Below are 25,926 nucleotides of genomic sequence, written 5' to 3' on the forward strand. Positions count from 1 at the left end.
ATCATTTGAAGAGAGCTCAGACCTGGACTCGGTAATAAGGCCACACGATGAAGCGATAATGCAGAAACAAAGGAACGCTGTCATCACAGGCTCATCTCCTGGCAACCAGGTCAAGAGGGAGCACAACCCACCGTGTTTCAGAGGCAAACCAGTTAGAACTTCCTTCAATTTCTGGTTGGTGCAGAAAGAGCAAAGTCAGGATTAGTGGGATTGAGACTGGACCGCTGACCAGAAAGGAGCTTCACTCCAAGGAGGGTGAACAGTGCTGGAAACCCTCACAGCAGCCACAGGGGGCATGTTGTCTGCGGGTCCCTCCCAGCCACCAGAAGTCCCCAGCCATCTAGTGAGAGCAAGGAGGAGTCTCAGGCTGCACAGCCTGAAGCAAACCTCAGGCTATGATTTGGAATATGTATGGTAGAGCCCAGCTCTGGGAGGAATGGCCAGTAGGCAAACAGGCCCACAGCCCAAATGGCTGGATTCAAGACGGGGCCCCAGGCACGGTGGTGAACTGTAGACCAATCAGGAAGAACTGCACGCACAAAATATCTCTGTGAGGATGGGCAAGGATGTATAAGAAACTGCTAACGGGTGATTGCTCCTGGGAGAAAAAACAGGGAGAATGGGAGGAAAGAGGGACTTTCTCTTTCTCTGGTACCTTTTTGTTCAGTTTAAATGTTTCACCTGTGCATCTATAGCTCTTTTGTAAGCAGTTAACTAATTACATTTTAAAAATACCCATTGAAGAGATGGAGCTTAGATCAATAGTCCCTGGGGAACTGTCGGTGAGTCCTGAGGAAGATGTAAGTGATACCATGCTCTACGGGATGAATTAGAAGTGAAGAAGCGAGCCAGAATATTGCCACAGTGATAGGAGGTGAGACAAGGAGGGCTTGTATTGCAAGGACACACAGGATGGACGGATGAGAAATATCTGGAAGGAAGAGGCAACAGAGAGCTTCCGTGTTCAGCGAATGTTTCCTGAGCTGCTGCTGAGTCATGGTCAGTGCTGGGCCCTGGAAGGTGACGGAGGGACATGCTGCCTCTACCCTGCATTTATATCAACAACCAGGGGCAGAGGGAAGGAGAGCATGGAAAGCCCTGCTTGGAGGGAACAGTTCCAGGGCAGCTTATGAACATCCAGACTGCAGAGGCAAGAAGATGGAAATAGAATTAGTAGGTATAAGCTATTTACTCCGAGGATTTGTGGGTTGGGAGAAGGAATTAGATTTAAAAGTGACTAAAAAGACAAATAGAGCAGAGAAACTGGTTTGATGTTTAAGATAAGGAAGATCTGAGAAGATCCGGGAGGAGAAGGACAAGACTGCAAGGAAGGCAAGATTGAAACACCCGGAGGAGGAAGCGGGATGAGGGTGGAACGGACGATTGGAGATGTGACATCCAGGAACAGGGACGGGGATGAGAAGGATGGAATCCAGGAGAGGTTAGAGGACTCAGAGGCCTCCTTTGAGCCTGGAGTGAAAATGTCAGGGGACCTGAGTATGACTAATATGCCAAAGTATCGAGTCGGACACCTTAAGGATTGTACGCTGAAGAGTCTAGAATGGAAATATATATGATCCGCTACGAACAGAACTAGAGATTGGAGGTGGGAAGGGAGACTTCGAACAGTACTTCCAAATCAGAAACCACAGAGCAGGCAGAAATATTCAGTCTTTGGCTTTCGGCCCTAACTAACCCAGAACCCATCACCGACATCATGACGGTGATGTTTTTACTGTTGGACGTACGTATTTGATTATAATCCTTCTACAGACTGCAAAATCCAACATGTCTTAAAACATATAGCTTGGTGTTTAAGATAGAAGAATAAACCAGCTCCTAACAGAAGACCAGTTCCTCTACCAATACCTCTCTGCAGACAGGGCCACGTCACCAAGTTTGTCCACAGCCTGTCATGTCCTCAGCTAGGGAGGCCTCAGGAATCTAGTCCAACTTCCCCATTCTACAGATTGGGAAACTGAAATAAATACATGAGGGTGAAATGCCCAATGCTGTGCACTGGCCAGTGCAGAATGCGGACTCAGGTCTCCATGTCCTGGCCATTGTGTTTTCCTTGTCCCCCATAACACCGGAAGTTTCTGACTATGCCACACCTGCCCTGTTGGGACATCTGCTCCTGTCCTTCCATCATTATGGTTCATTTGCCTTTTGCCTGAGTGTAACCTTATTAAAGGTATATCATCGAGGGTGCTAGCTCACAGGGCTGATGCTGGGCAAGGACTGTGTTGGGATATGGTTGGAGGGACCTGAGATGGTCTAGCTACTTGTCTCTGGAACAGAACAGGCAGTGTGCCCTGGGCCAGCTAAAGGGTGATGGAGGGGTACCCAGGGACCAGGCAAAGCACAGGCCGTGAGTTACCTCATATCCACGTCATGCAGTGACCTTTCAGGATTCTTTCTGCCATGATCAGAAAGGCTGGGCTCCTCTGAACTCTACAGCAGTGGCTACAAAATATTTTGGAGTCACAGATCTTTTGAGATTCTTTGACAAGAGATATATATACCCTCTTCCCAGAAAAATGAATATTAAATCCTATAATACTGTTTTGTATACAATTTCAAAGGTATTAGAGGCTCTCTGAATCCTCTAGGGCAGATCAAGCATCATCTAGTCAACTCTGACTCTGAACAAACCTTCTTTATTGAAAAAAATCTCAGGGCTTCCCTGGTGGCGCGGTGGTTAAGAATCCGCCTGCCAATGCAGGGGACAAGGGGTTCAAGCCCTGGTCCGGGAAGGTCCCACATGCTGCAGAGCAACTAAGCCCGTGTGCCACAACTACTGAGCCTGCACTCTAGAGCCAGTGAGCCACAACTACTGAGCCCCCGTTCCCCAACTACTGAAGCCCACACGCCTAGAGCCCGTGCTCCACAGCAGAATAAGCCATCGCAGTGAAAGGCCCACGCGCCGAAGAGTAGCCCCCGCTCCCTGCAACTAGAGAAAGCCTGCGCGCAGCAAGGAAGACCCAATGCAGCCGAAATTTAATTAATTAATTTTTTAACAAAGAAAAAATCTCAAGAGGAGTAATGTGTTCCATGATACAATCTCAAAAAAGATTCTACCTTTTATGTGCAACAAGTTTTTCTGGTCCTGAACCCCTGACATTTCCTGTGGGCACAGAGAGAATTGTGCAACATTGGAACTGTCTTCCAACACGGAAGGAAAGGAGAGGAGAGTTGGGGTGACATTCATGCTGAAGATTCTCCCTCGCTGACCAAGGGCCCCCGTCTTTAACACCTTCAACTCCTGTTCAGGTTTCCCCAGATGCACACTGGTTTGATCCCCACACAGCCAGTCCTAATCGCCTTCCACAGCCCAGGTTGGATTATCCTCAGGCCCTTTCCAGAGTAGCTGACATCTAGCTAATGATGGGGCACCATATGCCAGCAGCAGGATATGGGCACCCACCTATGGGTTGGGGAACAGCCCTGCCCTCATGAACAGCATGGCTTCCCAGTGTGAGGCTCACTCCCGGTTGACACAAGACATCTCTGTGGCATGAGTCTGCAACTAGGACACACATGACTGAGGTTCTTCCCACGCTGGGCTGAGTTGGTGGTAAATGGCATAAATGTGTTTGAGCTCCCTTTAAGTCATCCATCACCTTCCATTTACCTAGAGCTGTTTCCCTCGTAGGCACAGAGATTATCTCACTAAACAGCCCATTACCCCTGCAAGGTTAAAAATCAGGAGGCAAGGAGGGCTTTAATATTGAGTTCAGTTGATACTACAGTAAACACCCAACACCGTCCCCAAGGGTTTCCAGATTACTCAGATCACACAGTGAATTATGACTGAGAGGAAACACATTTTCCAAGCCTGATGTTAAAAAAACATACTAGGTATCTGCAACGGAAGCAGGTACTTTGTCTTCATGCTTCATCAGATGGGAAACTGGTAAGCGTGTTGGTTTCCTTGTGTGGTTGGCACTTCTATGTGTAAACTGGGGAGTGGCAATGGGGGGACTGAAAGGTGAAGGTCTCCCAGAGAGTGGATGGTAGCCTCATGATCGGATAAGGGAGAAGCACACATCTTTCAGGTCCTTGGTACTGACTAGGTTATGCTGTCCTCCACTGGCTCTTTCTAATTTTATGTGCCTCTTCCTGTAAACAGGACCATTGAGGTCCAGATGGCTGCGTTAAGCAATACCTGTTTCTCTTTATCATTCTTGAAAGTCCAAGGGATCCTCTAGGCTTAAGGTTTTCTAAAAATAAAGCCAGGCTTTTATTCACTTTTCCCCCTCAAACTTCCCTGTCAACTAAAAAAATAATTGGAATGCAAATGAGAGGTGTTAAATGCAGGGTTCTTAATAATGGACTGCTTTCTTGAACTGTTGAATTCAGTAGGCAAACAAATATGTGGTCAGCAGCCGTTGGCCAACCTTGCCTAACTTCAGCAAGCCCAGGAAAAATCCAGAGGGCCTGCATACGTGGAGGGAGGTGCAATGTGTGACAGTCACACGATCTGGTCCTGTTAGTGAGAACAACCGCGAAAATCTGGTATTAACTTCAAATTTATTTTTGCAAGTTGTCATTTAAATGCAAATTTGCTCCCACTGACCTTGCCCTTGATTTTTCCTTCAAGTACGTAAAACAATAAGCTTTTATAAACTGCATGATTTCATAAAATCAGAGAAGTTTGGGAAAATAATGCCTGCTATAATTATTAGCTACCGAGCTAACCTGAGTTCTTGAAGGCCAAGGTCATTGAAATGCTGTATGTCCTGGAAAGAGAACTTAACTGGAAATGAGGGTGCAGCCCTCTTTCTAGCAAGGCCCACAGTCATCTGTGTGACTGTGGCCAAGTCATTTAATTTCTCTAGAATTCAGTTTCCACATCTGTCAAATGAAGGGATTGGATAGTTTATGCCTAAGATCTTGTTTTCTCTAAAATGTCATTATTCTCAAAACTATAATGAATAATTTCAAGTTTCTCTTCTACCAAAAGTATTTTGACAGTACTTCTTATCCAGAAAAAGACATATTTCTAAAGTGTCCCCTGCCTGCTCAGAATAGGATAAAACTATGAATGGCTAATGAGCCTGAGGCTGGCAGAAGGGGAAACTAGTATCCCGAATAAGCCACAAGACACGTAATAATCTGTCGTACAGTGAGGTGTGTGAAGTATTGCAGGCAAATTTAATTCTAAGATTCTTCTTGATTATCTACTATTGGAGAGTCCCCTTCCAATACTCCCTTGTTTCTATAGAAACAGTAAGCAGAAAATCTTAATTGTGCAGAAAAAGAGAAACACGGTTTCAGAAGGAAATAAGAGATGATGCAGTGGTAGCGTTGGAGAAAGAACTGAGGGAAGGACCATGTCAACATCAATCTAAAAAGGTAGCCAGTCAGTCAGGTGGGTTTAGGGAAAGTCCAGAATTTTCACATGTCTCGATATGCTAATGAACCTAAGTTATGCAAAAGGAACCATAATAATGAAATAACGCTGACATTGTTTCTGATTATATTGATACACAAAATACATTCTGTTAAAAGAATTTTTTAAGGGTAAAATCATGAGTGTCACACCTATATAAAATAAACACATGTCAAGGAATTGAACTCATTAATTAATCACTGAACCAGTAAGGTATTTCAGTCGGTTCCAAGGAGAATTCAAATTAATACACACGTATAAAGGCAGATAAGGAATGCTGAAGTGAATTTACAAATAGATACAAAAAGCAGTCTATCCACAGGGCAATCGATTGTCAATTTCATTCCACCAGGGCTTCCCTGGTGGTGCAGTGGTTGGAGGTCTGCCTGCCTTTGCAGGGGACACAGGTTCGAGCCCTGGTCCGTGAGGATCCCACGTGCCCCAGAGCAACTGGGCCAGTGCACCACGGCTGCTGAGCCTATGCTCAGCGTCAAAGACCCAAAGCAGCCAAAAAAAAAAAAAAAAAATTGCACTCCACCAGACACAACAGATTTGCAAGTGTGGACAAAAATCATTTTCATTATTCCTAGTTTTCTACAATTTACAGAGTTGTAAAATAGCTCTGAGACAAGGAAAGGGGAAGATATCTCAGAAAGATGCACTGAACAGGACATTCAGCAATCCTTTTTCTTTTTTTCTCCCTTCCAAGTCTTTCACTATCTTTCCTGCCAATTTACAGCGAAGGGGTGTAATGCTATAGAGTATAAGGAACCCAGGACATGGCGACAGGCAGCCCTGGGTTTGAATTCCCTTGTCATCTTGAGCGATATACTTGACTTCTCTGAGTCTCAGTTTCCTTTTCAATAAATGACAATCCCTACCTTTCAGGATTTGTTATGAAGGTTAAATAAGACATAAAGGAATGAACGTCATTCACCAAATAGGTTCTGAGTAAGTAGTAGCCTTTATTTGTCAGTAATAATTACACAGAAAAGTCCATAGCATACCAAAGAGATAATGTGGCTTTATTTTTGAAGAACTATGTCTTTCTGTGTTCCAGGTTCAGTTCATAGAGTTAAAAGTGCTTTGTAAATTTATAAAACCGTATATGAAAAATTAGTTCTTTCTCATTACTTGCTGATGGGGGTATAAAATGGTACAGCCACTTTGTAAGACAGTTTGGCAGGTTTGCAAAACTAAACACACTCTTACCATATGATATAGCAGTCGTGCTCCTTAGTATTTAGCCAAATGAATTGAGAAGTTATGTCCACACAAAAACCTGCCCAGGAATGTATGTGGCAGCTTTGTTCATAATTGCCCAAACTTGGAAACTACTAAGATGTCCTTCGACAGACAAATAAATGGTGGTACACCCAGGCAAAAGGAATATTATTCAGTGATGAAAAGAAATGAGCTATCAAGCCACAGAAAGACATAGAGGAAACTTAAATGCGTATTGTTAAGCAAAAGAAGCCAATCTGGAAAGGTTACATCCAGTATAATTGAGCTATATGACATTCCGGGAAAGGCAAACTTATGGAGATAGTAAAAAGATCAGTGGTTGCCAGGGGCTGGGGGAAGCAGGGAGGGCCGAATAGGAGGGGCACAGAGGATTTTTAGGGCAGTGAAACCATGCTGTGTGCTATTTTAGTGTTGGGTACACATCCTTCTACATTTGTCAAAACTCATAGAATGTACAACACAAAGAGTGAACTCTAATGCAAACTATGGACTTTAGTTAATAATAATGTATCAATATCAGCTCATCAAATATGACAAATGTACTGCACTAATGCAAGATGTTGATAATGGGAGAAACTGAAGGTGGGCCGGTGAGGGTGTACATGGGAACTCTCTACCCTTCACGCAATTTTTCTACCAAACTAAAACTGCTCCCCTGCAAAAAATCTATTAATTTGTTTTTAAATTAGTTATTTCCAAATTGGTTTTTTCCTTGTACTGACTGTGTGCTCTTGGGCAAAAGCTTTAAACTCTGTAGTTTTCCTTTCCTTATCTGTAAAAGGGATATAAGTGCCGGATCTTCCCTTACAGGCTTGTGGTGGGAAGAGGGGCTATAGCACAGGGCCTGGCAGTTCTGATATTCAGCCGGTGTACCTGGTACATCTGTACACATTATTCAGATGTGGATCACTTCCTTACCAGTTAGTGAATAGCTTCCCTGAGCACATGTCCCCAAACACAGACACCTTCCCCCTAGATTCCTCACACTTCTGTTATGGACCAGGGTTCTTGGCCTCCTTAATCAACAGAAATTGATCAGAGGCCAGACAAGAATTTCAGGCAAGGCTTTATTGGGGCCCCTGCAGCAGTGGGGAGCGAGAACAAATAACAATTCCCTTGCTTGCTGGCTCCCCAAGCTGGGGGAGGAGAGCTCGTTCCTTATATGGGGTGAGAGTAGGGGTGTGGCCAGGGGTCGGCTGGAGGGGTGACCACCTACACTGGTAGGTGTTTTGCCCACCGCTTAGGTGGTGTTGTGTGCTGGGGGCATGCGCGGTACCCTGCTTCCGCTTCAGGATCTTCAAAAGTGGCAGTTGGGTTTTTTTGGTCTCTTTGAATCGTTTGTCCAGAATTTGCCCCAACTGCGCTTGCATGCCGTTATTTTTAGTCCCATATAGTTTCTTTGAACTCTGTTGCTTGAAGAGAGGTGTGTCCAGGTGCAAGCACTGCAGCATTGCAGCAAAGGGTCCCAGGTCCCAGCCGGTCTCACCTCCTCAGGACCCGGCAACTACAAGATCAGTGTCCTGCATGGCAACAGACCTCAGCTATCCTAATGCAGGGTTAAGACCCATGTCAGTTCTGATTGGTCAGTGCCCTGCCACACTGTTTGTTGACTGCTTTTGTATCATTCCTGGTACCTACTGAGTTGTAAGCCCTCAGGACTGTTAGCCGTTGTTATTAGCATAACTATTTCCATTATTTAGATTTTATGTTTTAAGCACAGTCTCGTTTTTATTAAAAACGTCAATAGCCTATGGCTATTAAAGGAATGTGTGTGCCTTAAAGGAATTTTTTTCAACTGTGGAAAAACACTATACACAAGAGCGGAAGCTTTTTACGTTGGCTTGTAGTCTGGGGTCACAATGCACGCTGCAAAGATTTAACTGCAGGATGATGAAAGCAAGACATTCAGCTGATGGAATCATGTTACCTAATCTGCTTAATCCTTCCTGTAGCATTCAAGACCTATTGGGCAATCACTGGAGATGAGACTCTTGTATCTCCACTGACGTAAGTGAACAACACCCTCTTTAATTTGGATGCCTGTTCTTAGATGTTGCCATCACCAAGAAAGAATAAAGAATAAAGTCAGAGGTGTGACTTCCAAGAAACAAAATGAAAAGGGAGAGGTGACCATTTCCGGGGCAATTGGATTATCTGAACTAGATTATCTAAGAGTATAATGGTCTAGACCATGCTTTTCCCCTAAGGACAGCTGGTTTAGCGCATGTGTTTTGGTCTGTCTGACTTCCTGAACTGTCCCTTTCACACTGCCTGTGCTGACTTCGGGAAGGAGGAAGGGAAGGTGACAAAGGACAATACCGTCAGCAGAACAATGGAAGACCTTTGCACGACTACCCACCAGCATGGTGGTAGTCGACGTGCCCTCTTCATTCCTAAACATCAGTGAGGGGAGACTCTTTTTGGTTAGACTAGCAGAAAATAACCCACCATGTAAGTCAAGCTAATTGAATCAACTCTTGGTCCAAGGAGAGCAGCTCTACAATGAGGAGGACCCCAGGGTAACTGACCCAGACAGCCCCGTTTACGGCTGGAGTGGTTTGATAAATGGAATATTGCCTGCCATTTCAGTATTCACAGTCATCAGAGATGGCAGCCATCTCTGATGGCAGCCACAGCCTATGTTAACAGCCTATGTTAACAGCTTAATAGCCTATGTTAAGCTGGTGAGCCCTGAGGGGACCCAGGAAGGAAAGAATACCGGCCATCTAGCAGCCATCAGACTGCCACCACTCCCCACGGTGAGCCCTGAGGAAACTCAGGATGTGAAAATACAGGATAGCTGAGGTGCATATCTAAGGAATGATTTCAGTGAGCCCAGACTCTTGCATCTTCCCATAGTAGAAAAGCGCTACATTCCTTGAGATTTCTAGTTTAATTAACGGTAATCTTTTGTTCCTACTACCTGCCCTCTGTTGCAAAACTCCTGTGTATCCTAGCTCCCCCCTTCCCCTCCTTGGAGCAGTTCTCCAAGGGTTACTTGAGATGCTGCCTCCTGGGCTTGAAGTCCTAAAAATTCCCACCAAATAAAACATAACTCTCAACTTTCAGATTGTGAGTAATTTTTTAGTTGACAGTTATTTGGCACATTCTTTTTTATTTTTAATTTAAAAAATTTTTTTTAAATTTATCTATTTTTGACTGTGTTGGGTCTTCTTTTCTGTGCGAGGGCTTTCTCTAGTTGTGGCGAGCGGGGGGGCCCCTCTTCATCGCGGTGCGCGGGCCGCTCACTGTCTTGGCCTCTCCCGTTGCGGAGCACAGGCCCCAGACGCGCAGGCTCTATAGCTGTGGTTCACGGGCCTAGCTGCTCCGCGGCGTGTGGGATCTTCCCAGACCGGGGCTCGAACCCGTGTCCCCTGCATTAGCAGGCAGATTCTCAACCACTGTGCCACCAGGGAAGCCCTATTTCTGACATTTTGATTTGAACTGCATTAAAACAGTAATTTAATTGGAGAACCATTAGCATGCTTATAAAAATTTAGTGTTCCTTTCCAGGAACATGCTGTGTCTCATTTACCCAAGTCTTCGTTTATCTCTCAATACCTTGTTTTTAGTCTTTTTAATAGAGATCATCAGAGTCATAAGTTTGATAGTCATTTACTTTGCAAACATGAACTGCAGTTTTTGTTTAATCATTTAGGTTGCACTTCAAAAGCTGGAGCTAAAGGGGAACTCAAGGGTCTTAGCTTGTGACTAAATACTGCCCTTTATACTGTGTATAATATCTCACAACTGCCTTATATGTTTGATGGGATGTGGAAAAGAATGGAAGAGAAAATGGGTCCCCACTTTCTGAGTGCCTTTGGTCTTCTGAGAATGTTTTCTTAGGAACTTGGTAGGTTCCAGCATTGTTGTGTTTGTTTGTTTTGTCGATGGTTGTTCAGCAATTAGTTGTGATTTTGGTGTTTCTGTAATAAGAGGTGAGCTCACGTCCTTCTACTCTGCCATCTTATCTCCTCTCCGCCTTAGGAACTTGGTATCAAGTTATTACAGTAACCTACTTAGCTCTGCCAGTTCTCCCAGGTCCTTGGTGTATGTTTGGGGTTTGAAAGGAGCTGATCATACCTGTTACCTAGTCTCTCCTCCAGATTCTGAACTGATTCAAAAAAGAAACAAGAAGCCAAACTCCGTTGTAATACATGAGCTCTATTTCAGGTACAGCTGGTGCCTAGAGACCGTGGCTTGTCCCAAGCCTGAACTAGAGCTTCCTATTCTCCCTGACCAATGTGACAGACACAGGCTGAATGGTGGGGAACAGGGTGGGAAACCTCTTTGTTGAGCTGACTGAGGGAGAGGAGGAGGTTGGGAGGAGACCTTGTCTGTTTGCTGGCAGGTAAGAGCCAGCATGGTGAGTCCTGTTCTCACCATTCCTGTGGTCTCTCTGCCATGGTCAGGAGCCAGCAGGAGGGAACGTTTCCTCTCAGCTGCTCTCCAAGAGGACTGAAGGGCTGGGCAAGTTCCTCAGCATCTCTTGGAGCATCCAGGAGTTTGCACTGTATAGCCAAGGTAGAGGGAATGCACTGGACAAGAATGAAAAGAAATCCCACTCTATTGTGAATTAGGTTTCATTCATTCATATATTTCCTTCTGGGCTGATTGGTCCCATGGCAGATGGACTGTGGGCTCCATGAGAAGAAGCTTCTGATGGGGAAAAACACTTGGATGAACCACGAATGAAAACTTTGTGTGGAACAGAAAGGAAATCAAGCCAATTTTTAATGTACCTGACATCATCAGAAGACTAATTATCTACATTGTAGCCCCTGTATTATAAAAGGCAGCCTCTAAAGTTAACACAGAGATATAATGTAAGGCTGCAGAAAAGCCTGGAAGTGAGGCTCAGTCTTTCCTCAATCTCACTGAAATGTTATATGGCTGTTTCAGCTAAAATGTAATTAAATGATAATCATTGTGATGAAAGCCAGGCATGTAAAATGAATATCAAATGGACAGGATTGTGAACTTAAAATAGCATAAGAAAATCCAAACAGTCTTTTATCTTGAAAAATTCTCTCTCCCCCCTCTTTTTTTGGTCCTATTTCAGGAATAGGAGAGATGCGTGTCCGGGAATAGCTCTTATAACAGAGGGAAAGGTTTTACCTAGCAGATTTAATGTAGTCTCGGGAACAACACAACTGTGACAATAGAGTTCTAATTCTTAAAACCCCTGCAAAACCTTGGATGAAATGAATCAACAAATGATTCATTAAACAGCCCCATTTTTTCAAGAGTCTGGAAGAATAAAAATCGTGAAGTTGAATCACTGACTTAGGCACATTCATAACATTTGATAAATGGTATTTAATAAAGTGTTGTGATGGTTAATTTTATATGTCAACTTGATGGGGCCAAAGGGTGCCTGGACATTTGGTCAGACATTATTCTGGGTGCGCCTCTGAGGGTATTTCTGGTGAGATTAACATCTGAATTGGTGGACTGAGTAAAACAGATTGCCCTCCCTGACGTGTGTGGGCTCCGTCCAATCAGTTGAAGGCCTGAAGAAGACAAAAAGCCCTACCTTCCTGTGAGTAAGAGAGAATTCCTCCTGCCAGGCAACTTTGAGCTGGGACATTGAGTTTTTTCCCTGCTTTCAGACCCAAAGTGAACCACTGGGTCTTTCTGGGTCTTAAGCTTCCTGGTCTACAGACGAGAACTACCCCATCAGTGCTGCTGTGTCTCCAGCTTTTGCCAACCGCACATCTTGGGACTTGTCAGCCTCTGTAATCACATGAGTCAATTCCTTATAATAAGTCTCTCTTCTCTATCATTTTCTCTTTCTCTCTTCTCTATCATTCTATCACTCTCTCTTTCTCTCTCTCCTTATAGATTTATCTATCATCTATCTATCTACTGAGAGAGAGCTAGATTTCTCTATATATACTATTGGTTCTGTTTCTCTGGAGAACCCTGACTAATACAGGTTTACATTGATATGTTTGTCTGTTAGGACTCTGTTGATGGCAAGCGGCAGAAAACTGTACCTAAATTGCCTTCCATAAATGGAAACTCTGGAGGTAGACGGCTTGGTTTTAAGCCTGGCTTTATACTGTGGATCAAATGACGACACCAGAATCAATTTTCCTGATCTCTCCATTTCTCAATTCTGCTTTCTTTGAGTGGACTCCATTCTCATACAGACTTTACTGGTCACAAGATGGCTCTTCTAGATTCTCCTCTGAGGTAGAGGTGGGGCGGGAAGTGAGATGCCTGTCATCTGAAGCAAAAGCTTCAAAGGTTTCATTTCATCTCAGTAGTTCTGGTTGGATCACATGCACATCCCTGTATATGGCCAAGAAAATATGATACTGTCAGAAGAATCATGGCCTTGAGCATCTTGCACATACCCGCTGGGTGTGCATGGCCTGTCCTTCTCCCAAGAAGCTCTGTACCTGGTCACATAGGCAACCAAGTAGGTGAAGGTGCTAGAGTTTGACCACAGCTTTCAGGGTGGGAGCTGGGGAGGGAAGACGGACTCGTTGCTGGTCACAGTGTTCTCTGCTTGCCCACAGTATACAGGTCCCTCAGCTCTGAATTCCTCTGCTGTAACACCACCCACTATGTATGCAGGTGTCACCTGGCCCTTATTGTCACCGTGGGGACTGGAGCTTGGGGAGCAGTGCAAATTGCTGACACTCTGGCTGCTTCTTTTGCTGTAATACCGTGTGTGTGTGTGTGTGTGTGTCTATGTGTGTGAGTTTGTCAAGGAGTCTTATGTTCTCTCCCAGCATCCATAAAATGATAGCAGACTAACTTGCTTTCTTTCAAGTAGGGTAAAATCTCAGGGACTTCACGTGTCTTGACAGATATACTGATTGACTTCAAACCTTCAATCTGCTCTGCCCCTGGAACATGTTGACATGGGAGGGGGGGAGTCCTACCAGAGGAAGACTGAGTGCAGATAGAAGGACAAATGGACTGTGGGTAGGGAAAAAAATTGGGAATTGTGCCAACTTGCCCACGTGTGCCCTACCTCCATGCTCCCACCTCTGCTTAAGATGCTGTATTTCTTTTTTTTTTTTAATAAATTTATTTATTTGTCTGTGTTGGGTCTTCATTGCAGTGCGTGGGCTTTCTCTAGTTGCAGCCAGCAGGGGCTACTCTTTGTTGCGGTGCACGGGCTTCTCATTGTGGTGGCACCTCTCGTTGTGGAGCACAGGCTGTAGATGCACGGGCTTCAGTAGTTGTGGCACACAGGCTCAGTAGTTGTGGCTCGCAGACTCTAGAGTGAGGGCTCAATAGTTGTGGCTCGCGGGCTCTAGAGCGCAGGCTCAGTAGTTGTGGTGCACAGGCTTAGGTGCTCTGCGGCATGTGAGATCTTCCCGGACCAGGGCTCGAACCTGTGTCCCCTGCATTGGCAGGCGGATTCTTAACCACTGCACCACCAGGGATGCCCCCAAATAGTTTTTATTTGAACGCCCTTTCTAGTTCTTTTTCATGTGTATTCATGTTGTTTATAAAATTATAGTAGAAAAATATAACATTAATCATCTTCATTTAACCTGTACCACCGTCATTTCTCCATAGTTTTTTGTTGTTTCCATTTTAATTATTGAGAAAAATTTAACGTCAAAATATGAGTAGTTGCGCAACCTTATTTACCATTCCCTTCCATTATTTTCTGTTTCTCCCTGAAATAACACAAGTAAATAACATTTGTACATCTGGGCTTTCTACACTTTGTTTCACTTGATCTTCCTAGCAACTCAGTGAGGATGGCTTTGTTATCTATTTCCTTTTCACAGATGAGGAAAGAGAAACTCTGAGAGATGAAGTAATCCATTCTCGAATACAGAACCTGTTTCACTGGGTGATGACTTGGGCCCAGTGCTTCCAGGCTTCTAGATACCATTTGCTTTGCAGATTTTTACTTTTAGAACTTACCCGCCCAATAACTTCTACCGGTGATACAAGTATCCATGTCAATAAGCAGAGGTCTGTGGCTTTATGAAAGGACCTCACAACTCCCTACATCTGAAGACTCCGAGAAGCCTTTTAGGCCTCTAAGTATCCCATCCATCAGGCCTGTAATGCCTCTATTAGAAAGGCATTTCTCTGAGTTTGGGTGACCTTTTGGTCTTTAAGAGGCCCTTATTAAAATCTCCAAAACAGTGAGAGAGATGATTTCCTAAACAAGGCTTTGCTAACCCTGTAAGAAATTGTTTTTCAGCCCTGATATCGGCGGACTATCGCAGACATCTGTTGTTTTCTTTGCTCAGCATCCCACCCCCATTCTCACTTAATGGAATTCCTCCCAACGACATGGTTATTATGGGAACAGTTGTGTTAGGATAATGTGATCATTGGTGGTGATCGTTCTAGTGTCAGAAATGAGTTAATCGAATCTTCCTTGAGACTTTGGGATTGAGATGCAGAGAAAAAGAGCTCTCTCTCTCTCTCTTTCTCTCTCTCTCCCCCCTTCCTCTCTCTGTCTCTGTCTCTCTCTCTGTCTCCCTTTCTCTCTCCTTCCCTCCCCCCTCTCTCTGTGTCTATTTCTCTCTCTCTCTCTCATTAAAAGTTAATTTCACAGTCCTACAGAAAGCAAAAGCAGAAACTCTCTGCCTGGAGGATTGTGAAGACAAAAATTGAGTCCTGTCCTAATGAAATCTATAGAAACACAAATTTTGAGCAGTTTGAATTCCATGGAGGTGTTAAATAGATGTTAGTAATCACTCACACATCATCACAACTTGTGCATATTTAGTTCATCTTTTATTCAATAAACACCAATTGAGGACCTATTGCGCCAGGCCCTGGAGACACAGAGATGAGATCAGCCCCTTCCTCAAGAAGCTCCCGGGCTGATGAGAGAGCTGGACAGTCAAACGAATTGTTTCGAAACACGTGACCAGGGCTTCCCTGGTGGCGCAGTGGTTGAGAGTACGCCTGCCGATGCAGGGGACCACGGGTTCCTGCCCCGGTCCGGGAAGATCCCACATGCCGCGGAGCGGCTGGGCCCGTGAGCCATGGCCGCTGAGCCTGCGCGTCCGGAGCCTGTGCTCCACAACGGGAGAGGCCACAACAGTGAGAGGCCCGCGTAGCACAAGAAAAAAAAAAAAAAAACACGTGACCAGCACACTAAGGACGATAAAGCTGTTAGGTACTGTAACCAAGGAAGGTATGATGGGAGAAGAGGGGTCCAGCATGGAGTCAGGGGGACTTTGGGGAGGCGTTAACCTTTGAGTGATCCTTGCTGGATGAGTGGGGATTTTCCCATGGAAGATGTTGGGCACGGAGACATTGAGTTTGGACATGTACGATGCTCCGTGTGGGGAGAGCAGAGTGTGCAAATGAAGGCAGGAGAAAAAGTATGGTGTTTGGGGAACGACTTGCGGTCTGTGGGGTTGAACCTTAGGATGTGGTAGGAACAGGAGGACAGGAGGCCTAAAGTCAGGGAAGGACCACCCTGTGCTGGGCTTCACTCTGGGCTGGTGGATTCCATTCCGTGTTCGAGGACTATCACTTAGAAAGCGGAGGAGTAAGGGGTTAAGCACGTGGGCTCTGGAGGCAACCAGGCTGGGGTTCAGAGTCCCTGCTCTGATGCCCAGTAGCTGTGTGACCTTGAACAAATTGATGACCCTCTCCAAGCTGCAGTTTCCTCATTTGCAAATTGGTGCTCTTCATGGAATATACCAGAAAGGCTTCTTGGGAGAATTAAATGAGTCCTGTCTTGAAAGCACCTAGCACAGAGTCTGACACCTGTAGTGATAGCTTAATACAAAGTAGATACTATTAGTAATTTGAGTAGCAGTAGGTTAATGGGTCCAAAAGAGATTAAAGACATTTAAGGTGTATCTAAGGATCTCAAGGAGGAGAAAGCTACCACTGCTTCTGGAGAGTAAGCTTAGATATCTTGCTCACTGGACCACTTCCACTCCTCATTGCAAATTTCCTGGAAAGTGTGTTTCCAGGTAGCCATGTAAGAGGAAAATAATTAGGAAAGACAGTGAAATAATTTTCACTGAATAGTTTATGTAAAGTACAGGATATAAAACCAAAGGTGTTTGAAAGTTGCTAAGAGAGCAAATCTTTTTTTTTTAACATGTTTATTGGGAGAGCAAATCTTAAAAGTTCTCATCACAAGAAAAAAAAGTCTTGTAACTCTCCGTGGGGACAGATGGTCACTAGACCTATTGTGGTGATCTTTTTTTTTTTTTTTTTGCGGTACGCGGGCCTCTCACTCTTGTGGCCTCTCCCATTGCGGAGCACAGACTCCGGACACGCAGGCTCAGTGGCCATGACTCACGGGCCCAGCTGCTCCGCGGCATGTGGGATCCTCCCGGACCGGGGCACGAACCCGTGTCCCCTGCATCGGCAGGCGGACCCTCAACCACTGCGCCACCAGGGAAGCCCCTGGTGATCATTTTATAATATGTATAAATATCAAATCATCACATTGTACACCTGAAACTAATATCATGTAATAAATCAATGATGCCTAAATAAAAAAATAAATAATGAGCTCAAAGACAGAGTAAGGAATGTTTAATGTGTCTTGCTTACATGGGTTTGGGCTTCATCACACTAGGGAAACCCAAGATTTGCTTTTTTCTCAACAGAAAAACACACTGGCCTTTGACGCAGATGCATTTAGCTGATTAAATAGTTTACAACATGTGCGGGACTTTTCTCTGTCAGATTGGCGAGCAACAAGAAAAGAAGGCTTATGCATTGGAAAATAGTGGGGGGGGGGGCTTTTGTTGAGAGATACTTTTTGGAAGCTGAAATATTAAAATCTAGTCGCTTCTAAGCAAACATGCAGTCTGTGAGATGACAAAACATTCAAGCATATGTTGATTAGTTAGATGACAATGGAATATTTGGCCAATGAATCAAAGTTTTGTTCTACATGATGCCAAACATCTGGATATTTAAAAGCAGCTGTTTGGCAGCCTGTGGAACAAATAGAAGCATCATTGTGCTGCTGTGGCCCTAGATCCCTTTCTGTCTGATCTGCCCCACTGTCCCTAACATACAGTCCCACAAACACGGTTGATAAAGCAGGGCAGATACTAGTTTGGGTCGAGGTCAGGTAGTAAAGTGGATGGAGATAGAATTTTTTCATTGGGACGCAGATCTAAGGAGCAGATGTGAGGCAGATTTGTTAGAAAGACTGAACCTCCTAATTGCAACAGTTCAGAAAGCCACGGTGCACCAGTACAAGACAGGAAGCGATATGGAACCCAGGACAAAAGTGATAGCTCCTTGTTTCGCCTTTTGCTGTCGATAGCATGGAGTAGTGCATAGGACCAAAATCTAAAGGAACTGGGCTCTGCTCCTGGCTCTACCGCCCTCTTACACCTAGGACCACATGCCTACTCTCTGAAACTCAACTTTCTTTTTTTTCTTAAGTCTTTATTGAATTTGTTACTATACTGCTTCTGTTTTACGTTTTGGTTTTTTGGCCGCGAGACACGTGGGATCTTAGCTCTCTGACCAGGGATCGAACCCGCACCCCCTGCATTGGAAGGTGAAATATTAACCAGTGGACCACCAGGGAAGTCCCCTCTTTTTTTTTTAATTGGAGTATAGTTGATTTACAATGTTGTGTTGGTTTCAGATGTACAACAAAGTGATTCAGTTATACATATACATATATCTACTCTTTTCTTGGATTTCTTTCCCATATAGGTCATTTCAGAGTATTGAGAACAGTTCCCTGTGTTCCCTGTGTCCTTATTAGTTATCTATTTTATGTATAGTAGTGTGTATATGTCAATCCCAATCTTCCAGTTTATCCCTCCCCCCCGCTGCCCTGGTAACCAAAGTTTGTGTTCTGCATCTGTGACTCTATATCTGTTTGGTAAATAAGTTCATTTGTACCAATTTTTTTAGATTCCACATAAAAGCGATATCATATTTGTCTTTCTGTGTCTGACTTACTTCACTCAGTATGACAATCTCTAGGTCCATCCATGTTGCTGCAAATGACGTTATTTCATTCCTTTTTTTTTTTTTTTTTTTTTTTTTTTGCGGTACGCGGGCCTCTCACTGTTGTGGCCTCTCCCGTTGCGGAGCACAGGCTCCGGACGCGCAGGCTCAGCGGCCATGACTCACGGGCCCAGCCGCTCCGCGGTGCGCGGGATCTTCCCGGACCGGGGCACAAACCCGTGTCCCCTGCATCGGCAGGCGGACTCTCAACCACTGTGCCACCAGGGAAGCCCTATTTCATTCCTTTTTATGGCTGTGAAACTCAACTTTCTAACAGGTAAACTAGAGATAGTGATAACTATTTCAAAGAACTGTTGAAAGGCTCAAGTGAAACTACTGACATGCTCCGTAAACAGTAAAGTGGTACAAAATGTAAATTATCAGGAACAGTTTTTTTTTCATTCCCACTTTTGATATCACATAAAACTTACAGTGATTAGCTAAAATGATGGGTAAGAATATTTCAGAGAGTTCCTGGTGGGGACGGGGTGTCCAAAAAGGTATTTGGAGACCCTAATGGAGAAGAGCTTGGGGTTTGGAGAAAAACAGACCTGGGTTTGAGCTCCTGCTTCAGTGTGGTTTAGCTGTGTGTCCTTGGGCAAGTTACTTCTCTGCTCTGGTTTCCTGACTTGGGAAGTGGGGCTTATGATAGTAGCTGCCTCAGGGAGCTGTGGGGACTAAAGGAGATAATGCCGCCAGAGCTCCCTACCTGGCTCAAAGCACACGCACAGGAGTTGCTTGCACCAGGAAGTGTCCCATCACTGAATGGGCTCAGGGAGAGGCTGAACCTCAGTCTCTCCAAGGCATCGATGGTGTGTGAAGAGGTTGAGCAAAACGACTTCTAAATTTCCTTCAATTTCAAAACTTCCCTGAGTTTCTGACATCAAAATACTGAATTGGAGGAAAGCAACAAGAAATGAATTTGATCCTTGGAAAAGATCATTTCACTTACGTGCAGAATGAGAGACTATATATGAATAAACATCGAGCACTACTCCCCAAAGCTCTTTACTGGCACTGAACCCAGCCCATTACTTAGCAAAGCCCAACACAAACAACTCACCAGCTTGTTCGCACTGTCCTGTGCTTTGAAGTGTCAGAATTTCAACTTCTCCCGCTCTTGTTGGGTTGGCCCCAGTACAAGATAAGGGACCAGAGGATCTTGTTGGCAAGTGAAAGAGTGAAAACAGTAACAGCAGTTATCAGGGTAACTGTGCCATTCAACCTAACTTAGCTTGTAATTACTGGCTGCACAGATAAAGTTCTTCGGGGCGGAGCTATCAATGTTTCTTGCTTTGCAAACAAAACACTATTCTTCCCGTTAAACCCATCTTTTAGGAGAGAGAAAGGACAGCCCAGCTTTGGACACTGAGCCCTTGTTGAAAAATCTGTGCTGTGGAGAGAAAAATTCTCCTTAGCAAATGTATATTTCTCTTTGTCGGAAGTAAAGTGAATTGTGAGGACCTCAATAAACATAAGCTACATTAAAATTTTTTTTTCCTATTTTCTTAAGTGCTTTCTTCACTCATTTGTTTTCAGTGCCCACTATGTACTCAGAACATTGCTAAGCCTTCTGCATGTTGTGGTGGGGATTCTCCACCTGCTGCTCTAGATCCACTTTTCCACCCTTCTCTGGGCCCCCCCAGGAAGCTGAACTTGCGTGGATGCATCCCCCCCAGGCTCCACTGACTTCTGGTGTGTAGCTGAGTTTGATCACTGGGAGGCAACAGCAAGAGTCAGAAACATGAGAGGAGAGAGAGATTAGGTTATCTGTTTCCAGACTCCCATCTCACATCTGCTCCCTGAGTTTCAGCTACTGAAAATCCAGGACCTGCACTGAGTTTTTGGCAGTCTTGGGAGGTCTCACCATCCCTTCTGATTTCTTTTAACCCTGCTTACACCTTTGTAAGTAAGCCATTAAATAAGTGGCCCTTTAGAGCGTGCCATCTGTTTTTGTTTGTTTCTTTTTTGCTCAGATTCTGACTGACACACATGCTTATTTCCAAAGAACTGTAACCAGAAAAGACATAGCTACTTTGAGGCCAAGGGTGTAAAGAGCCAGTGTGGGTCCTACATTCATCAGGAAGCAAAGACCTCCAAGATGTCAGAGATGTTATTTAGAAGCATCCCAGATCCTTGATCACCCTTGGAGGAAAGCCACCTGCCCCCCTCAGACTGTGACATGAGCAAGAAATAAAATTTTATCAGGTTAAGCCATTGAAATATTGGGGTTCATTTGTTACTGCAGCAGAACCTATGGTATCCTGACTAATCCTCTTATCTAATTTAACCCTTATGACCACCCTGTGAAGTAGATACTAATATTAATCCTCATCTTATAGCAAAGTGCTTAAGGGACTTGCAATAACACCAGAATCAGCAGAACTGGTGTTTCAGCCAGATCTTTCTGACCCCAAAGCCTAGTACAGTTTTCCCCTAAACTGTACTCTTTTATGTGGGATAGGGAGACTATCTTTTCTCCATATGTAGGAATATGTACTCTCTATCAGTGAATCTTGCAAATGGCACGAGCCCAGCACAGGCCTGCTGGCTGCACAGACAGTACATCCAGCAAATATTGAGGGACCTTTCCTGAAGCTGAAAGGTGAGTAGAGATCTCCTTAATACTCTAGCTCACCTTCCCTGGAAAAGAAGGATATAGGACTTTTTTCCCCTTGCTCTAGGCCTTTAAATTATTCGTATGGAAGTATCACAGTTTTCCATCCTTCTCTGGAACGAAAACTGTAGCTCTTTCTTTGTTGCCTTTATTGAGTATATTTCTTCAGAGAGACTAGGGACCCATTTATAGCTATTTATTTAAAAAATATGATTCTTTATGTGCATAATGCCACTGAATTGTACACTTAAAAATGGTTAAAATGGTGAATTTTATGTTACATACGTTTTACCACAATAGAAAAGATTGTTTTAAAATACGATTCTTCAAATTTTGATTGAAAAAGGTACAGGACTGCATCCTTGCCATGGATGATTTACTTTTGAAAATGCATGTTCAGTGCCTTTCCAGGGTTTCATTATCAGCTGGAGGAAACAGGCTTTGTCACTTGCAGGAAGAAATCATTGACTCTAGGTCAGATCAGTTCCTTGCATTCAACAATAATGACTGTTTTTTCTGTTACTGAGGGAAATTCAGCCACACAGTGACTTCTGAAATTTTGTGCATAGGAAGGAAAAGCCAAAGGAGGGCTTGGTGGCCCAAGCCGGAATTGTGACCTATTGAACTTTTCTGAGGCAATGAGGTCAGAGAATCCTTTTTCCCTTTAAGCTGGATGTGCGAAGCCTCAGCAGTTTGCGTTCTAAGGCTTTGTAGACGATGAACTCGAAAGCTAACGTTCTGATTCAAATGTCCTATGTGTTTCCCATCATCAGTTTGCCTTGGCTTCTTCAGCTGAGTTTTCAATGCATCTGGAGTAGGTCTTAGTGTGTGGAAACCATTCCCTCCTACTTATGTTTTCTTAGACATGAAGGTGCTCCTTGGAAAAGAAGGCAGGAATTTACCTGGAAAAGCCAGCCTTTTTATTTAGAATAGTGTCTGAACCAATACATACTTGCCCAGGGTCCTTAAAAAGCTCGACTTGTAGGGTGAGGTGGGAGTTTGCAGTCCGATTCTCTGTGTGGTGTCCGAAGCCAAAATAGGAAGAGAAGGGGACTAGCCTGAGGTGTCCACCACCTGTTGTTTGCTTCCTGTTAGACCTGACCTCGACTCTTGGTCAGAGTGTCCAACAGACCATGTCAAGAGTGGCCTTATCTCCACTCTGTCCTTAGGGATGACATGTTTTTGAATGGTCACGCATTTCTACAAAGAGGATGAGAACTCCCAATCCAGTCTGAAGCTTTTATTTTAAGGGCTGATGAGCTGCAGAAATTTCCCCCTAACCAGCCCATATCCATTTCCTGCCCTTTTCTGTCCTGCTCTGGTCCTGACGTGCTCTGAAACTACTTAACTTGGAGGCTTGCAGAGCCTTGAGTCACTTTTAATGCTTCAATAGTGACAGGGCTATGGTTTGTGGCAATGACATTTTACTCTGAAAGAGATTATCTAAGCTTTTGTCACCCAGCGGCCTCAGCATCGCCGGGAAGTTGTTAGGAAGCTCAGGCTGCACCCTAACCTCCTCAATTAGCGTCTGCATTTCAACAAGATTCCAGACAATTGGGGTTTTTGATAAGCACTCTTGTAACCCATAGATGACAGAGATCATTGGATACTATTCCATGTGCAGAGCCTAGCTGCAAAAGGATGTTAGGACAGAGGGGCTCTCGAGCCCGCGGCTCTCCCCTTTCCGACACACCCTGGCCACGTGCGCAGCTCGGCGCTCCGTGTCCCCTCTTCTGCGCGCCCGCTGGCCGGTGAGGAAGCCGTGAGCCTGGGCTCCCTGCGGGCCAAGGCGCTGCTCGCTGAGAACGTGGCGTCGCTCGGAGGCAAGACGGTCCCGGACCACACCCAGATGAATGAGCTGCAGCGGCGGCACCTCTGGGGGCCCCGGGCCTAGTCGCGCTCGGCTTCCCGAGCAAGCAGTTTGGGCAACAGGTGCGCAGGGCGGAGCGGGGGTGAGAGCGCGACCCGGGTCAGGAGCGCCGGCGCGCCCTGGGCGTGGAGAGGCGGGCCTCTGGCTCGCTTCCCGCCGGCGCTCGTTCCCGGCTGGGGTTCAAGTCCACCCAGGGGTTTTGCAAGAAAGGCAACAGTCCAGTGACTCATGGGCAAACTCCATGTTTGTGGTCAGAAGGCTTCCCCTCCCGTCACGGTCCCAGGTCCCAGCTGCTCTTCTCTCCCGCACGAAAATGCCAAGAATGAGGAGATGCTGAAGGGCCTCAGGTACGTCCAACCACACGGCGGGCTTGAGCTGGATCTCAGGCTCCTGGCCAAGGGCGAGGGGAACGGCGCGCAGGCGCACCGGCTCTTCGCCTCCGCGAGGCGCTAGGCACGCACAGTGAGGACGCCCCTGCCCTCGTGACCGACCACAAGCTCCTCGCCTGGTCTCCAGTGTGCCGCAGCGACGTCGCCTGGGACTTCCAGAAGCTCCTGGTGGGCCTGGACTGTGTGCCGTGCACACGTACAGCCGCCGCTTTCTGACCCTCGACCTCGAGGCTGCCATTGAAGCCCTGCTGCCCCAGGGGCCCCACTGTGCCTCGGGCGCCCCTCCTACCCCTGCTGCTTGGCAGTCACAGCGCTGCTCTCTGGGGATTTGATCCGTGAAGGTGTTTCCCCTAAACCTGCGTGGAGGAACGCCTGATGTCCAGGAAAATCCCCCGAGATGGGCGCTGGTCCATCCCAGCCTCCTCTTTCCCAGACCACAGCTCCTCACTAATAAAGTGCTGAGTGTCAGGGGAAAAAAAAACAAAATACAGGACAGAGGGTCAACTATGAAGTATTTCAGTGATAGGCTGGTGAAAGCAGAGGAAAATTGGGTTATCTCCCCTTTGATCACGACTTCCTCTTCGGCATCTCATGAAATCCTGTTCGGTTTTCCCTCTTCAGCCCAACTCTAGAGAATCTGGTAGTCATTCACCCTATAAGAAATGGATGGGAAGATACTTTTTCATTCTATCAAAGCCAAACATTCATGAAGTGTCTCTTATGCACCAAAAAGTGCTTTTCAGGAAGAAATGGTGAACTAGAGTGGAAAAAGAGAAGGCTGGTGGGAGAAACTGAGAAATAATTAGGAGATAAATTAGCCAGAATTTAGTTACTGGTGATGTGGTTCTGGGGTGGGAGGCTGGGTTTGAAGGAGGGCCTGGAGATGAGGTGTTTTCTCAATTTTTAGCCCGTGTGGCTGGGATCGAGGTGGTGCCAATACCGAGACAGAGGTGACAGCCAGAGAAGCAGCACATTTAGTGAAGAAGATGAGTTTAGCATTGCCCAGACTGAGCCAGACATCTCATGGGCATTTGGATATATGTGTCTGGAGGAAATTGAATTTCAAAAAAGAAGAACTGGGTTTCCCTGGTGGCTCAGTGGTTGAGCGTCCGCCTGCCGATGCAGGGGACACGGGTTCGTGCCCTGGTCTGGGAAGATCCCACACGCCGCGGAGCAGCTGGGCCGGTGAGCCATGGCCGCTGCGCCTGTGCGTCCGGAGCCTGTGCTTCACAACGGGAGAGGCCACAACAGTGAGAGGCCCGCGTACCGCAAGAAAAAAAAAAAGAAGAAGAAGAACTAACCAGGAAACATATGATTGACCTGGAGCTACAGAGTGGGGATAAGTGGCTTATTCCTCTAAATTTGAGAATAAAATAAAGGACAACGCCCTCCTGAGTACCTGTACGCTTGAGTGGTGGTCAGGTCCACTCTGCACTGTTTTTTCTCCTGGGAACAGGGCCGGGCACTCGGCTTCTTCCCATTTCGCTAGAGCACATCCTCCCTCCACAGCCGCTCTCGAGGCTCCTCACCCCACGCCAAGATGAGGAGTCGGATGTGGCTGCCCCGGACCCCATTCTTTGTAGTTCCTGGACGTGGCACGTAAGCCTTCGGTTTGGGGTTTTTCACACCAATCCCTATAGGAAACGAGAGGAGGAGAAATATCTGAGCAAGAACAAAATTGGTCTCCTGTGTAGTATTTCTACCAGGAGTAAATAGATTTCCGAAGCCATTCAGCTTGGTACTTTTCCTGGACATCAAAGGTGCCCCTCGGGAATTAAATGGGAAAGGAAACTTATGTTGACTGACTTGACTGAGAGTAAAAACAAAGGGAGTTCTAATAATGAAAATGATGGAATGCATTTTCTTCCCGGATTAATAGGTTGCTCTCTGTGTTTTATTGTTTCTTTTTTCTCTTTCTCTTAGCTTTGTTTTGTTTTCTCCTCTATTCTTATTTGCCCTTCTCTTGGGACCAAATCTTGACTCTTGTACAAAATCTCATGCATGCGGATGGCTGTCTGTGAGGTCCTCCTTGCTCCAGAGAATGAAATCAGAGCCTCCAAATACAGGTATTAACACAAGGCTACGGAACTCAGATAAACGAATTTCAAATGCTGCCCTGTACGTGATGAATAACAATTCCTTGCACTAAACAGGATATAGGATTTATGTGACATTTCGTGCTGAGAAATAGTGTCACTAACCAGGCAAGTGGCTTGTGGTTTCTCCACTTTTCTCTCAAATGATAACTATATTCATTGTCTCCTCTTTTTGACAAGGAAAGAAAAAAAACTGGACCATCAACCTTTTAGCCTTCCTTCGAAGATTTTGTGCAGCATGAAGTAATGCTGGCATTTTTAAAGTGAAATTAAGTAATAAAAACACTAATCTGAATAGTTCCTCGCACTTGGCCATCCTTCACCCGCAGTTACTCGAAGTAGCTCAGGTGAAAGTCATTTCTCCTGAT

The 25,926-nt window shown here is 45.4% G+C and overlaps 1 pseudogene; it reads left to right on the top strand.

The window, feature by feature from the left end:
• The first annotated feature begins 1,364 nt into the window (after positions 1-1,364).
• Positions 1,365-23,794, top strand: LOC136137520 (glutathione peroxidase 1-like; annotated as a pseudogene).
• The last annotated feature ends 2,132 nt before the right edge of the window (positions 23,795-25,926 follow it).

Source organism: Phocoena phocoena, chromosome 18 (genome assembly GCF_963924675.1).
Source record: "Phocoena phocoena chromosome 18, mPhoPho1.1, whole genome shotgun sequence".
NCBI classification, from domain to species: domain Eukaryota; kingdom Metazoa; phylum Chordata; class Mammalia; order Artiodactyla; family Phocoenidae; genus Phocoena; species Phocoena phocoena.